Genomic DNA, 16,189 nt, shown 5'->3' with positions numbered 1-16,189 from the left:
TCAGGTCAGTTTCATTGTTCTTGTTACTCTTCTCCTACTTCAGTTTACCTGCTCCAAATAACTTACATAAATAGTTTTACTATCTTTATTTCAGCGCATATTTTCTTATCATAACATTTTTGTCACAAGTCCCCAATTCACAATACAAGCAATTTCACAAAATGTTATCGCTTCATAATTTCACGATTACCTTCACTGTGATATTGTTGACCTAAAAATGTGTATTACAAAAGTGGGGTCGTAGAAGTAACGGTGGGTTTGAGGTCTATTTAGGTAGGTATTTTGAAAAATTAATACGGTAATACCCCTCGTTGAAGGTGTCAGTGTGTACCACTTCTTGAAATATTCATTATACAGGACTTTCTTTCAAAAACGAATCACCTTATATTGTAATGTGTTGAATTTTTCTAAAAAATCAAAATTGGAATAACACTTCCTTTTAGTATAACCATATACCTTGCCAGACATTTAGTGGACCTTAGTTTTAGCATTCACCCTCAACTACTACAAATTTAAAATTATAATATGCAGCCCCCATCGAGTGACACATCATTTTAACGGCCATAAAATTCTCTTTACAGAAAATCAAACAATCACTGTTTGGGTAGGTATTCTTTGAAATCCAATTGTTGGGTCGGTAATGGCCTAATGGGCATTCAAGAAGTTTTAACAGCGGAATTATATTACAATCTATTGAAAGAAGTGATAGCCCCACAGATCACACTCTTTGGAGAGTGGAAAACAATGAAGACATGCTACTAGACGTATAAAATTTGCAGTTTCAGCAAGATGGGGCTCCGCCACATTATAATCTCCTGTCAAATGGATTGGAAGAGGAGGTCTCCTACCCTGCACCGGAATTCTGATTGTTATCAGAATTATATTTGTTTTCTTTTGTATCGTATGCATGTATTCAGTTGTAAGTAGCTAATAAAAGTCATTATTATTATTATTATTATTATTATTATTATCTAATCTAGTCATTCGCCTCGAGAACGTCATTATTACTTTTACGATTCTAAGGTAGTAGTGGGAGCGGCCCGTGAGAACAAACGGCCTTTCGTATTAAAATTGTGCCACTTGGAACACATGATCCCTAGACCTATTGGAGTGATTTGAGTCGCAGAGCAGGAAGTTCCGTCCCTTAGGATTGAAAATGGCGCCAATTTTCAAAATTGAGGCGAATTTCAGGAAATATCTGTTTTTAGAGCGATTTTTACGTTTAGGGTGACGTTTACGAGGTTTCCGAGGGTGAAAACGACAAAAACAATATCCGAAGCTAATTTCTGTGTGGGAAGCATGATTTTATGATATCTTTAACGTCCGACAGGATTCGAAAGTTTCTTGGAAAGTTTGACCGATTTTCGTGGTTGAGGTGGCGTTTTTGAGATTCTTTTGGGTGAAGATTACCAAAAAAGACCCATTAAAGACCTTTTTCTACAATCGATATCCAAAGTAGGCATTTGCGCTCCTATTTGACAACGCAAACGTCATAATTTTTCGAGGAATGTCAATTTGTCGCTTATAAGCGACAAAATAAAAAAAACGCTCGCTCTCCAAATTATAAACTATAAATCAAATATGCATTGCTCAGAGTATCCAATGACAACGAGTAAATGACATCTTTCATTTGGGCATAAGATTAAAATAATAATCTATATTTGAGTGAAAAATTTAAATTTTTGGAAATATGTGAACTGCTCGATTGTAGAAAAAATCTTGTGTGTAATTCGAGCGCAAATTGATTGTTGATTTCAAGAGATTAGCGCGGCAAATGTCTCTTTCAATCGACAATATATCATTTTGCGCTCTTAATACACAAATAGCTATTTTTTATGAATTTTTAAGTATTTTGAATAAACAGGTCGAGGTAGATCTCCTGTTGCAGTCGAGATATAAAAAAATATTTAGTTAAGATCATTAAAAATAAAACTCTGACAGTCATGTTTATAAAATAAGCATGTACATATATACTCGGCTCCGATTTTTGCAGTGTTCTTGACAGTTAGAACACTGTAGGGTGCAGGGAAGGCTGTTTCGCAAGCATGAAGACCTTATGATCTCACAAGTTCACTTTACAGCCGCATTTCCCTAGGATTGTGAGCTCCTTTCATATTTACACCTATTTGGTCCAGTTTGGTTCCCAGCCCACTTTGCCTCGTGTCCATCCCCAAGTTGACGGATGTGGAGGGCATTCAGTAGGATAGAAGCAGTGCCCCCACAACACATGACCTGCATGATTGGGGACAGGAACTGCAGTAATTTATGTTTGGTACAAAATAAATATTTTCCCACATTAGTAGTGGATTTCTCCTGTGCTTCGGGGTCATAGAGAACGGTAGTAAATTCTTCCAAAGTTTTAATTGTTTTTTTCTGTTATTCCTCTTTGTGAATTGGAGAGTTCAAGTAAAGCTGGTGTCACGTCCGGGCGTTTCATCCATGTCATAAACGCCTTCTTGTTTCCAACTGAATTGAAGCAGGGCGTTGTGGCACAACGTGTGTAACAATGAAAGCCCCGTAGGGCTTGTGAATTTTCTTCTCCAAGTGCTAATACAATCAAATGGGTCGCTATATATCGACGCTTGGCCCCAACACCTGACAGATATCCTTCTTTCAGTCCGAGTTCTTTCAGAAAAAAAAACAAAATATATATGACCATCAGAACGTCAGTATCTCAAGAGTGGACGAGGATGTTCTGGGCTCCATGCTCCACCATATGTTTCGCATGGAGGATGATTCGCCCGTCCGCCTCTTCTTGCGTAACTTGTATCCCATCAAAAGGGAAAGCGTTCTCAATCGTAGGAAAATGCGGCTGCAAGTCAACTTGTGAGACCATGAGGTGCTCATACTTACGAAACAGTCTTCCCTGCGCCCTACACAGTTCTAACTGCCAAGAACACTGCAAAAATCGCAGCCGAGTATTATTATAAACATGACTGTCAACATTTTATTTTAATGATTTTAACTAAATATTTTTTATAGCTCGACTGCAACAGGAGATCTGAGCGATGATGAGGCATTTCCCTTTGATGACTGATGACTTTTTACTTGTAAATACGTTTCAATAATCAACAATTTTTAGTTAAAAACAGGATTCAATGAATAAGTTTCAGTTTTGCACTTAGTTAACCTCGATCTGTTTATTCAAAATACAAAAAATTTCATAAAAAAGGCATTTAATGGGTCTTTTTTGGTAATCTTCACTCAAAAGAATCTCAGAAACGCCACCTCAACTACGAAAATCGGTCAAAACCTTTGAATCTTGTCGGACGTTAAAGATATCATACAATTGGCCTATATATGATAAATGAAACATGCTTCCCACACAGAAATTATCTTTGGATATTATTTTTGTCATATTCACCGTCGGAAACCTCGTAAACGTCACCCCAAACGTAAAAATCGCTCTTAAAACATATATTTCCTGAAATTTTAAAAATTGGCGCCATTTTCAATCCTATGGGACGGAACTTCCGGCTCTGCGACTCAAATCACTCCAATAGGTCTAGGGAACATGTGTTCCAAGTGGCACAATTTTAATACGAAACGCCGAATAATACCAATATTTATCACGAGCCGCTCCCACTAATTTGCAATCGAGTACGGTACATTCAACACTAGACGCGACACCACTTGTCTTCTTTTCTACTCGGCAAACCTGGTAAATTCATACCCCTACAAAACATAAGCATTTCCAATGCTAAAAAACAAGTGATACGTATGCTTAAAGAGCTTGAAGTACTATTTACAATGATAAAATATGTTATAATTACCTTAGAGGTTAAAACTGCAGTAATGTTTTTAAACCCAATCGCAGTAACTGTGGAAATTTAAACAAACACTAAAGAGTTTTTCATTTGTCAAGTCTGTTACAAAATTAGATTAGTGAACAATATAACTTCTAAAATCACAACGCAATAATTACACAGACGATGAAAAAATGTTAAGAGGTGTAATGTAATGATGTAATAATAATGCATAGGAACCAAATTAATTGCTAACTGCTTTTTATTTGTTTTCTTCGCTTCCTGTTGCAAATTTTAAGTTTTTGTTTAAATTTCCACAGCTACTGCGATTGGTCCTATACACATGACTATAGCTTTCACTTCTAAGAATATTACAGCAAAAATAAATGTTCTATTTTTAAAAAACTAACTTATTTTCTGATGCCTTTTGGTCTATCTTTTGGTTTTATATTACTAGCTTAATGCTTTTTTTTAATATGTAGCTTTATCAGAATTTGAAAGTGGAGTATTTTTGCTTCTTAAACTCTTTTTCTATCTCCAATAATCAAAGAAATATAACCTTGGACATGCAAAATGAATTACACTGTATATGTATAACTACTAACCAAAACCGTAACATAAAACTTCGTATCGAGTCATTTGTGCCGAGAACAGCAATGGACAGAGGTTAAACGAAAGAGAGAGTAAATTAAATTAAGACCGAAATTTGGAACAAGCGGGAATAAATAGAATTAGCAGCCAATGTGTTGTTTTGCCACTTCATGCAATAAAGCAGCAAACTTGTAATCCATAGCAGCCGAAGTCTGATACTGACTCGTGCACCGGAATAATTAAATGAATTATGCAGTAAGAAACAAAATGCGAGATATTCCCTTGTTCTCAGTCTGATAAGTCTCCTTCCCTGTACATTCGACGAGCGCGAAATTAAATTTTACCTCAAACCATCTTGAAGTTAGATGATTGACTAAAATTAAATTTAAGAACTTAAACGCGTTAAGCTTTCCCCTTTTCACTCCATCAACTTGACTTGTGTAAAAATTGTTCTTTAGCAATGGCTTAGCATGTTAAATATTCGAAAACAGGGGCCTTTTAGAATATCGAACGAGAACTGAAAGCTACAGATAATCTCCTTTTGTAGATTCTATCTCGACGGCACGATCAGTGTCCACGTGGCTGACACGCGACGTTGCAGGACTTTTTGTGGGCAGGGAAGGAAGTGTTCAACTCTCATTACGTCCTTATCGTAAGCTCTTTAGCTCATCTATAAACATGCAGTCAGTCTGTCGAATTGGGGAGTAAAATCTTGAAAAATTGCGATATTATTCAAATACACCTACGAGGTTATGCATAATGAAATTAAAAGGATGACCATCAGAATGATGATATTAACTTTCTTATGAAAGGTTTACATAAGCGAGTGGTGTAATTCATTGTACACGGTATCATAACGGATAATTATAGTAATAATTTATAAATTACCAAAGCGTATAATGAAAATGGCTTTAATATCACTAATTCACGTGCATCACTGCAAAGTAGGTGGCTGAAAGGGGGCAGAATGCGGTTTGCATGTTTATCGGTAGCCACTCAGGTAAATGATGTCCCGTTCGTCTTACTCAAGCTATACAACAACAAAAAAACTATTAGGAAACTTCATTAGTTGATTACTAAATTTAACCGTTTAATAAGGTAAACGCATATATCAGATCATTATAATTTTTGTAGTGACATATTTCATTACTTAACCATATTAATTTGCTTGGGCACCGATCGATATAAATAAATGTAGTTGAAAACTTGCCCAAAGCGTAATGTTAACCGAGATTTTCAAGTGATCCAAAAACAATACCTACGTTAAAACTGTGCCCCGCACTATACATAAAATACAGCAACAAGATGACCCTCGAAGGAAAACCCAGAGCTTATGTTTTATGAAGATAGCTAGTAGGTAGTTATCAGGGATTTATTACAATGATACCAATTAGGACGAGGTGGTTGCAGGTGCCTCATGGATTACCATAGAATTCGAGTCCTTCCTAATGCCGTTCTGAAATATTTACGAGTGGAGATTTATAGAACACATGGAAATCATAATTTTGGTGTAAACGGCATACGCATTACGCGTTAGTTAGTACACCTATATCCTTTTTCAGTCTTCATTTAGTAAAATTCTGGATTAGGTTCGGGTGCCACATTCATACGGCCGTTAACGTAATTCAATGGGATGTGCATGCTAGTGTTTCTATAATATGTGGAAGTGGAGGTATAACATTTGAGATTGCTAGTAGTTCTTAAAGCACTTTCTCAACAGGGTGTTTACAAACAAATAATTTGTTATGTAGAGACCATGTTGGTAATATCTAAAACATTGGAAATTAGTGCTTCCTAGTAGCCTCCAAATCAACCCTGTTTTACTATCTTAAAAAATTGTAATAACTCTCAGTAAGTTTACCCCAGAAAACTGGCCCTAAGAAAACTCGCTCTCAGAACTACAATAAGATGAATGTTCAGCGAAATCTCGACTTCAGAGATTGGAAAATTCGCGTCCGTCACTTTTTCCTCCGTAAAATATTCAGCCCCGCCAGAACATTCGCTCGTTAAGAAAACTTATATAAAAAAAACTAAAAGAAAACTCGTCCCGGGAATAAATGTTCTATACTTAATCTATAAGTTACCTTCTGCCTCGCCCTGGTAATGATTGTCCAGTTCAATTTGACCGAATAATCGTTTCAAAAAACACTCACATTAAGAATAAATTTAAAACAAATTTTTAAATCCCGGGGGTTGAAAGGGGTGGAAAGTCGTGTTAATTTTAGACGATAATGTTTCATGTAAAAGTTATAGAGAATAAAAAAATGAGCAACTTTTGTATCTGCACTAATTTCAATTTTCCTAGAAAAATTGGAAAAACGGTTTGTTTCGTTTTTTATTCTTATTATTGCGAAAAAAAGTCGTAGGGGTTTAAAATTTGGATGAAACAGCTTGTGTATAATTTTCCTTCTGCCTTCGGGACCAGCACCAGCCGGTAGTGCTTCCACTTCACATATGTTTCGCCCATTTTTTTCCCATACTTCCGATCTATTGATTGCCAAATACTTTACTATCTTTGCTGGACTATGCCCAGGCCAGGTGCTGTTCTACCTCTCGGCCTCTTTGCAGGCATGGTGGCTTTGCATATTCCCTGTAGCCGTTTTTTGAGTTGTCCGGCTCCTACTCTAATGCTGTTCTGTCCAACTCATTAGAGTTCCATTCTTCATTTCTCCTATAGACTTGCCTTTCCCTTATATTGATCACGATTTCAACTTCAACATATATGTAGCAGTGGTCGCTCATGATCTCCCCATCTTATGAGTTGAACGGCTTTATGGTTCAGTGGTAGAGTGTTGTCTTGTCTTGTCCTCGGGCTCGATATGGGGGGAGGTACACCCTAAAGATGTAGACCCCGTTCACCTCCCTCAATGCGTTTTAATTTGAATATTAGATTCGAAAATTAGCTTTAAAAATTCGTGCATCTAATTTCGTCTGTAGTTAGTCCATTAGGACATACGCTTTGAAGTTGTGCTGATCTGGATTTGTCTTTAAAAATACCTGTAAATACTTTAGGATTTTTGAGGTTGGCATTTTCACAAATGAATATGGCGGATTCAAGATGGCCGATTGACGCTTTTAGCAATAAACCTTACTTCAGCTATTTTTCAGAACAAAGAATGTTTTATAAGTAATAAAACAATTTTCTACACACGTTTTTACCAAGTCTTTGTAATATTTCATTTGAGGTGATTTATTTATGCTTTGCACCACTGCCATACCATCTACAATTATAAAAGGGTTTGTGACGGAATTTGTTACTGAATATCGATCTGTAATAATGTTTACTTTTTCGACTAAATCATCAAGCCTTACCAAACTTTTATCACTGGCCAGTAAAAGTTTTCAATCTGAAGCCAATAAAGATCGCGCAGTTCCCAATTCAAAATTTCCTATATACACTCTTAAATGGATGTCTGATCTTGATCGAGGTCTTGATCGCCAAACTAAAAGTAATCGGTGCAAAAAGACCACGTTCTTCTCTACCTTGAAAAGTTTTATTATTATGGGTTATTGCAGTTTTTACATTTATTTTAAATGTTGAGATGTTTGATCATTTGATTGGTTCCCATACAGATATTGTTCCTTCAAGGAGGCAATTTTTTGAGAATTTGTCGAATAATTTCTGGCTTATTTCATCCTTTCTACGTAGGTATGTCGTTAATAATTTTTGGATCCATGGATTTGCGAGTAAACAAGTTTGTTAATCGTTATCTTTAATGAACATATCTGGTACCCATTTCTCCATAGACAAATTGTTTCTTTCAGAGCTAACAGATTCCTCGTGACCTCTGCTCGTGTCTGCTATGTAGTTGTCGATGTTGTTTTGTTATACCAAATTGTTGGTTGAACTCCACAGGATCGACTTAGTTCAGGGGCAATGACAAAAAATCGGTCTACCTACAGCTGTTTCTTTTTGGGTTGTGCCTACAATGCCTCCCAATGATTTTAAAACTTTATTTTCATGCTTCACCGCCTGATGTGGTCCTATGGATGTAAATAGAATTAGTGATTTGCTTGATATCACCAGATCAGTTTTCATGTCACTCTGCTCCATTTGGATCCATTATTTTAATAATAATAATAATGACGTTTATTTCCACATAATACCCATAATATTTCGAGTATTTTACTAGATTGTGTAATCTAAATTTGAGGTGGGTCACGTCATTAATACTTGAACCTTTACGTTACGGTCAACCGTCTAATAAGATATTTAATTTGATTTCGCACTTAACATTTTAAATTGAAGCTAATTCGGTTATTCAAAACCAACTACAACACAGAAATTAGCATGTTATATTTTATTTGGTTTGTTGACAATTAAGAAAGGTAATGGTATTGTCAAAAATCTCTGAAAAGTACAAAAGTAATGAACCATGAGATGCAGTATGCAATCTTCTAAAATGAAGTTGTACATTTTAATCTTCGCTGATGCAAATTAAACGAAAAAGAATTAAATATTTTGATCTGAGTTAGGGGCGCGGTACGTAACAAAACTGAAAACAGTGCAAAAGATAACACCAGGCGCGTAGTTTTAAAGTTAAAGATAAATATAAAATAAAAGTTTTAAAAGCATTTTCTACTAATGTAATTCAAAAACTGTTTTAAAACGCCTGTTGGACGCGAGGGCAAAGAACCGGAACAATTTCCCCATCAGTTTAAATTCATAGCGAGCAAAGTTTCAGAAATATGCACTTCTGGTCTCGTTAAAATTACATTAAAACGCCAGGTTTCACATCAGAGCTACAGACTACAAACGTAATGTAGTTAATGAAACCCCAGAGATGAAACTCTTCCGATTGACGGTATGCGATCCATTACTGTAATTTTTTAACAGCGTTTGTCAATTCCTGCATCAATTTCATTTCCTGTCGACATGTATTGTTAAAGGATTTAGAGATATATTTGAAGTGCAATTTGCATGCGCGATTAAAGCTTAAATGCAAAACATGTTGAAAGAAAAACTATTTCAACGTCAATTAAACGCGTTTAGTTTGGTCATCGATACTTAAACTACCGTTTCTGTCATATGGCGATTTTATCATAAATTTTAAAAAGCGTCGCATGATTACCAGAGCTGGTACAATGCTAATCTTGTTTATTACAAATGCATTGTAATGCAAAACGTTATTGTCTGGCACTGCATTTACAGCTACAATTGTATGGTTGCCAATTAACATTTTCAAATTGTTCAGGTAAATGCGAAAGATCGAAATTGATGATCGACAACGCTTTATAGTGACATACCGATTTGCGCATCGAACACAAAAAATCCTTCAATGAAACGAAGGGTTAGCAGATTAACAAAGTTTTAAATTAAAATAGCGTCACGCGTTTGTATTAACCACTATCTTATCATTGAATTATGAGGGTGGGCAGAAATTTCAAACTCGTGCCCTTTTATTGGGTTACTTAATTCCCCTGGGAACATTGATATACTTTTATGAATATGCAAGTAAAACAATTAATTAAAATTCCGTAGATAACTACTATATGACCATTCATTTGTTTGATAAGTTAGGGTAATTCCCCGGGGAATATTTAAACAAGTCTGCCGGGTCTTCCTATAAAATCCTCATGAGATCTGCGACTCTTTAAGAAGGTCTCAAGAGCGCCAGGGTTATCAGATTCAAGTACTCGGAGGAATTATAAACTTTTTTAGGCACGACTAACGTGTTCTTTTTATAACTTCTGACGTTAATGGTTTTGTCACACTAAACTTTTATATACCGTTTACAGGTACACGTCAAAAAAAGGTTTCAATTTGTAAGTTTCGGCAGCCTGTAGAGTTTTATAGGTATCCATCTGGCTGGAGTAGAATGCCTACGATTCAACGACGCGACATACACTATTTGTGTTGCATGAAATGTGAAAGTCAACCTGTTGTTATCGAAAACAATCTACTTGAAAGCGACCCATTAGTCTCTCCATAACAGAGATAATTATTTTTGCGTAATTACGCACACGAAACGGTTCCAAGCAAGTTTAATTTAACAATCATAATAGGCTGCGGGATCTTTTGGAAAAATAAAATATCAATTTTGCAATATATGTATTGTGTTTAAACCCAGTTAAGTAATCGTGTTTCTTTATCCAAACACATGTTGCTCATGTCCAGTAATCTTAGTTGAGCCTCCCACAAAGCAAAGCCATGGGGTAGCGCTTTATATATTCAATTAAACAAAAATCTATCAACTGTTCTAACCTAAAGCACCTTAATCCAAGAACCGGGGAGCCAAAGCTCTACATAGAGATATATACGTACTATCGCCCCGTACATATAGGGGGCACCAAATAGCCGGATTATTTGGGTCTGGTCGAGGGTAAAGTCGGGTAATTATAGTAGCTTCGAGGGCTATTCTATGCTCATTGATGACTAGTTCTATATACGTCAGCAGCTACTGTATAGGGTGCGAGCTTCTACCCATAATCCGATCTTATCCTTCCTTGTATTATAAAACACAAATAGTCTCCGTTCTCAAAACATTTGCAGTGTGTTTTATTTAAACAAGATACACTTTCATTAATTCAAGCAGATTTTTCACTCCTTTAATTTAGGTGCGTTGCATTTTTTGTATGTTTGGCAAGGGAACTATCTAAGTTTTTATAATGTTTTAAGAGATTTCGAGAGTCAAAGGCGATTTAATACCAGTCACAAACAGTATCACTCGATCCCTACGTTAGTCTTCAACAATAATTTCTGATTTACATTTAAATGCTTGGACTAATTACACTTTTTTTCCTTTTTTTTGGAAATTATACTAACCACCGTTTACATTATTTGAAATTCACACCTGAAACCACAAATGTTTGCGTGCATGTAATAAAAGAATTTGACTAGGAGTCCACACCACATTCCTAATAATTCAATTTAAAGCGTATCTGGTATACAGGCTGATTCAAATTCGAGGGCATTAGGGTAGGTAGTTTAAAGTGTACATGACACAAAGAATAAAAACGACTTCCATAAGAAAAAACAAAGTTGATGATGGTTGACTGGAGACGAAACGTCAAACTTAAAATTTAAAAGTAGCATCTTGTAGAGGGAAAAAGTGGCCATAATCGAAATCGAAATATCTTTTTAAATAACTTCATTAAAAAATAAAAACGATTTTGCAAAATTTCGTTTTTTTCCGGATATCTCCGAAAGTAGTCGGAATTTTTTCAGTTTCAAAAATGGATTTTGTCAATTTTAAACTACCTACCCATCTCTTGCAGTTCCTGAGATCCCCATGGTGGTCATCGAATTGGAATCAGCCTGTATATTATACGTTTTATTTCCAAACGAATTTAATTTTACTGAACAAAAATTTCCCAAAAAACGTAAAACTATAAATTGTAGTTGGTTCTACATAACAGAGCTGGTTCTGCCATTCGCGAAACGCAACCAACTTTGGACATCTTTGCAGTAAGGAATTGGCTTGCTTTTAATAGAAAATGGCACTGCTGAAATTTCAAAAAAAATTGGTCGACAAATAAGAATGTTAGTTCAATAAATTTTCCATTTTTTGGAATTAATCTAAGAAATGAGATCAAAATCAAAAGAAGTCATCCACGAGAGACTGTAAAACAATATTTAGTAATAAAACGACGTATAAGGTATTGTTTAGTTTTCATTAATTTTGAGTCGAATTTTGACCTTCATTTTATTTATATTTTGTTTCCCGCAAAATCTTCCCACTTCGTAAGTATAAGTTTTCAGAAAATCAGCTGGTTGTTCATTAATGAAATTTCCGTGGAGGTATCCGGCGTAGGGCTGACTGGTGCAGGCCCGGGGCGAGTAAAAATCAAGGTCGAGATCCATTCCAGGTTCCCGAGTAGGTTCAGATTCAACAGCCAGCTGTTGATCATGAAGTATCTCACTTCATCATTACCGATCCATTCACCCCGGGACCTCGCATCCAAGTACATAAAAAAGAGGCACTTAGCCGACCCTCACTACAACGTTCCTGACTCAATCAACATCATTTCTGGTAAAACAAGAGCTAAAAAAACCGCAAGAAGGATTCATTTTAATACAGAAGTGGGTTGGGTTGTTTCGGGGAAGACAAAGGTCGCCAGGGAGGAAAGTATATCTATACAGCTGGATTTCTATCACGGACGAAATGTCCAAAGCCAAGAGGCAGTACTATCGCAGGAATAAGAACAATGCGAGAGAAGGTATCAAGAGAGAACATCAAAGAGTAGAGATAACCTGAGGAGTTCAGGGACACAAAGAAAAAGGCAACCGCCTATACACTGGGACAATTGGCAAAGGACGAAACTGAGCAGTTCCCAGAAACATCGGTAATCGTAAAACTTCCATATGAACGACTTAATAACGGGGTCGTACAACCAAGAAGCTGCGGAAGGTCCTTGAACATCAGTTGATCGAAACACCTACCAAACGATAAGTGTTATCTCCCAGGGTAATACGGGCTAAACTGTTTATGCAAGAGCTTTGGAGAGAAGCCATTGAGTAGTACGAGAAACTTCCAATCCGATTGATGGATAAATGGAATACCTTCCAAGAGGATCTCACGGAAGTAGAACAGGTCGAAATCCCAAGATGGATCCACTACGACGGAAAAGTAACCATCGACCTCCATGCCTTCTGTGCCGTATCAGAAAGGGCCTACGGCGCCGTGATATGCAGCCGGGTGATGTTTGCAAATGGGCAAATAAAAGCATCGATGTTAACAGCCAAATTTAGTGTGGCCCCGATCAAAATGAAGAAGGCGCTACCGTGGTTGGAGCTCTATGGAGCAGTACTGGGGGCCAAGCTCTTAACAGAAACCAAGAAAACCCTCAACCTGGGATACACGCAGACATTCGCATTGTCAGACTCTATGATTGCATGAGCATGGATCAAAAGTTAGCACCGAAAAATTAACTATTTTCGTGGGGAGCAGATTTGGCGAAATTCACTCCGTGACCGAGAAAACCATCTGGAACCATGTGGAACCTGATTTTTCGAGATACATTTTTGAATCGGCTCTGGACGGACAAGTGAGTTGGGGTGGCACGGACCACGTTGGCTCCAAGAATCACCAAGTGCGAGGGACACCACACCAGTTCCAGAAAGACGTGAAGAAGCAAGAAGAAAGGTAACCTCACTCAGCATACAGAAACAGGAGAATGCGAGTGACACTACAACAGTCCCAGAATGTAACCTCATTGAACATATAGAAACAGGAGTCTATCACCACCAGGTTTTCCTCCCTGGACAAGATGATAAATTTAATAGCATTATGCCGAAGATTTGTCGCGAAATGTAAGAAGAAAGTCAACTCAAAGAGGGTTCTAAGAACACAGCTCACACAGCTCTTACAGGGAGTAACATTACCTAGTGGAGATCAGTCTTTTACAGTATGAAGAAGAGTTGCCTCGCAAAAGTAAACTCAGGACACTGTCTCTTCCTGGATGCAATGGGACCATTAAGAGTAGGGGGCAGATTAACGAATTCAACCTGCATGTCGACACAAGAAAAATATCCCCTCCAAAAAGACATTTGACCGCACTATTCGTAAAGGATGCCCATGCCAGATCCCTTCATGGCGGAAACTAACTTACATTGGTGCGACGTAAATACGGGACATTGTGAGCAAGTGAACGCTGTCTGCGATTCAACCACAGCACGGTGCAACCGTTAATGGGACCTCCCACCAGTACAGATCAATATGGCACACTCTTTCAACATCACGGGAATGGACAACGCAGAACCTAGAAATTTCTGGAAAACTTGGTCAAGCAAGCCACCACCAACAGAAACGGGAATTGATCTGGAAGTCGAAATATCAAGACTCGAGTCACTCCGCCCGCTGGCGGTCCAAGGTGTTCATTTAGAATATATGTAGACTTACTAGGAAGCAAAACGCAAGATAATGAAACAAGCGTACTAACGTAATCGACGTGGTTAAGGAAGTAATATCTGCGATATAAATAGCATGTAATGGCAATAAATATTATCAGTTAACCATGTTCGAACTGTCGGTAACGTAGCGGGTTTGATATATACGATAATCCCCGACCGAATTTCGTGTAAAATTTGCTTTTAGTCCAGGCAATGAAGCAAAAATAGCGGAAAAAAACGTGTAGAAGCCATTTTTGGGACAGATGTAGAGGAAGGTATCCTGAACAACATACTAAAAGTACTGATGGGTGGGGTATGAGCTAAGTGAGGGGGGAGGGTTTAAAGGTCGCTTTTTTTAGTTTTTCGTGAATAATTAGAAAACGTGTGCACTTTATTCCAGAGAATTAAACAGCATAAAATTATCTACAAAATGATATAGCACAGTATACAGGGTGGTGACTTGCGTAACGCATCATAGGGATTTCAATGTAAAATTCATAACATGCGATTATTGAGTCCCCAAATTATTTTAGAGCAAAAATGTGTTAACGTTTTTTGTAGAAATTTTTTTTTATTCCAATCAACCGTATTAGTTTTCAATTTTTTGCATAATAAAGACGGAAAATTGGAAAAATAAAACCGGCATCTTTTTCAATAATCTGTGATGCCATGGAATACGTTCGAGCTATTATAGAAGTAGCCCAAAAATTGAGTACTTTTAGGTTTTAGGTATTAGGTTTTTAGCGAAATCCACCAAAATGAGAATTGCGGGTGAACGGGACGTCGGGCCGGGTACCGACAAAGGGAATGCGGTTACCTCCGACAAGATCTTACTGATGAATACTCGTAGAACACTGATCTACCACAAGAAAATGCGCTGAAGTCTCTTCGATCTCACACGAGGACTTTGATAATTTTTTTATTTTTATTTCTTTTCTCAATCAGTATTATACACAGCCTAATACAAAATAAAGTGCTGAACGAATCCGAATGTATCACTGCAATTTTATATAAGGACGATTTAAGATTATTTAACTACCGCTGAAAAGGTTAACGGTGAACAGTAAATTGAATTAAAACTTTTTTTTACTATAACTCGTGTACAAACGTTATAATAAACACATTCAGTATACGTGTATGCAAATTTCGCTTCCCTTTTCAGGCTCATTTAAATGATCGGTCGTTAGTTGACCTTTCATAAACATTTACTCAGATACAAATTTGCAAACAACTTACCGGCCAAATTAATTTCGGTTTTACGTTAAAACATCGCTCTAACCGAGTGCACCTTAATTTAACTACATCTCTTCTGTTGCAGGCAATCATATATGAAGGGCAGGATAAGAATCCAGAAATGTGCCGCGTGCTACTTACGCATGAAGTGATGTGCAGGTAATTATAAAATCAATTTTATTGTTGACGTAAGCGAAATGTGAGAGACGGCGGAAGACTTAAAGTCATTTAGTTTTGTTTCACTTTGAAATAATGGGTAAAGTTATATTACAGTTTCGTTGTGGATGTCTAACATGCCGCACGTTTTCTTTGATAATTTTAAGGTAAAGAGCCACGCAAACAATATTTAGTTCTTAACGTTTCCGGATTTATCTGGTTTCATTGGATCGCTTTAAGAATGCAGTACAAAAACGGAATTTAAAATGTTACTATAAATTTTTCTGGGAAGACGAATGGCGTGATTGTTCCGATGATGTACTTGCAAGGAGCCCTAAATATCTTCCCCTATGGTCTTACATAATGCCTGCGGGTGGAGGAGAGCGAGGGATCTCCCGGGGGAGTCTGTCTTTTTCCCCCGTCTTTCCATAACAAACATCGCTTCTATTCGCCAATCTCGGCACACACCATTGTGCATTCTCATTTATGTTAAAACTTGAAGGTTCAATATCGAAAAGAAAATTTGACCGTGCCACCGACTAATACGAGGTTGTTTTGTTTTCAGCCGATGCTGCGACAAGAAAAGTTGCGGAAACCGTAACGAAACTCCCTCAGATCCTGTGATAATAGA

At 37.1% G+C, this 16,189-nt stretch overlaps 1 long non-coding RNA gene across 1 annotated transcript; it reads left to right on the top strand.

The window, feature by feature from the left end:
* The first annotated feature begins 41 nt into the window (after window positions 1-41).
* On the top strand, window positions 42-949 carry LOC116163433. Its single transcript, XR_004143741.1, has 2 exons — window positions 42-273; window positions 582-949. It is a non-coding gene; the product is annotated as an uncharacterized LOC116163433 (long non-coding RNA).
* Window positions 950-16,189: the final 15,240 nt, after the last annotated feature.

Source organism: Photinus pyralis, unplaced genomic scaffold (genome assembly GCF_008802855.1).
Source record: "Photinus pyralis isolate 1611_PpyrPB1 unplaced genomic scaffold, Ppyr1.3 Ppyr1.4_LG2, whole genome shotgun sequence".
Lineage (NCBI taxonomy): Eukaryota > Metazoa > Arthropoda > Insecta > Coleoptera > Lampyridae > Photinus > Photinus pyralis.
The sequence above is the reverse complement of the archived record's forward strand: the minus strand, read 5'-3'. Positions and strand labels throughout refer to the sequence as shown.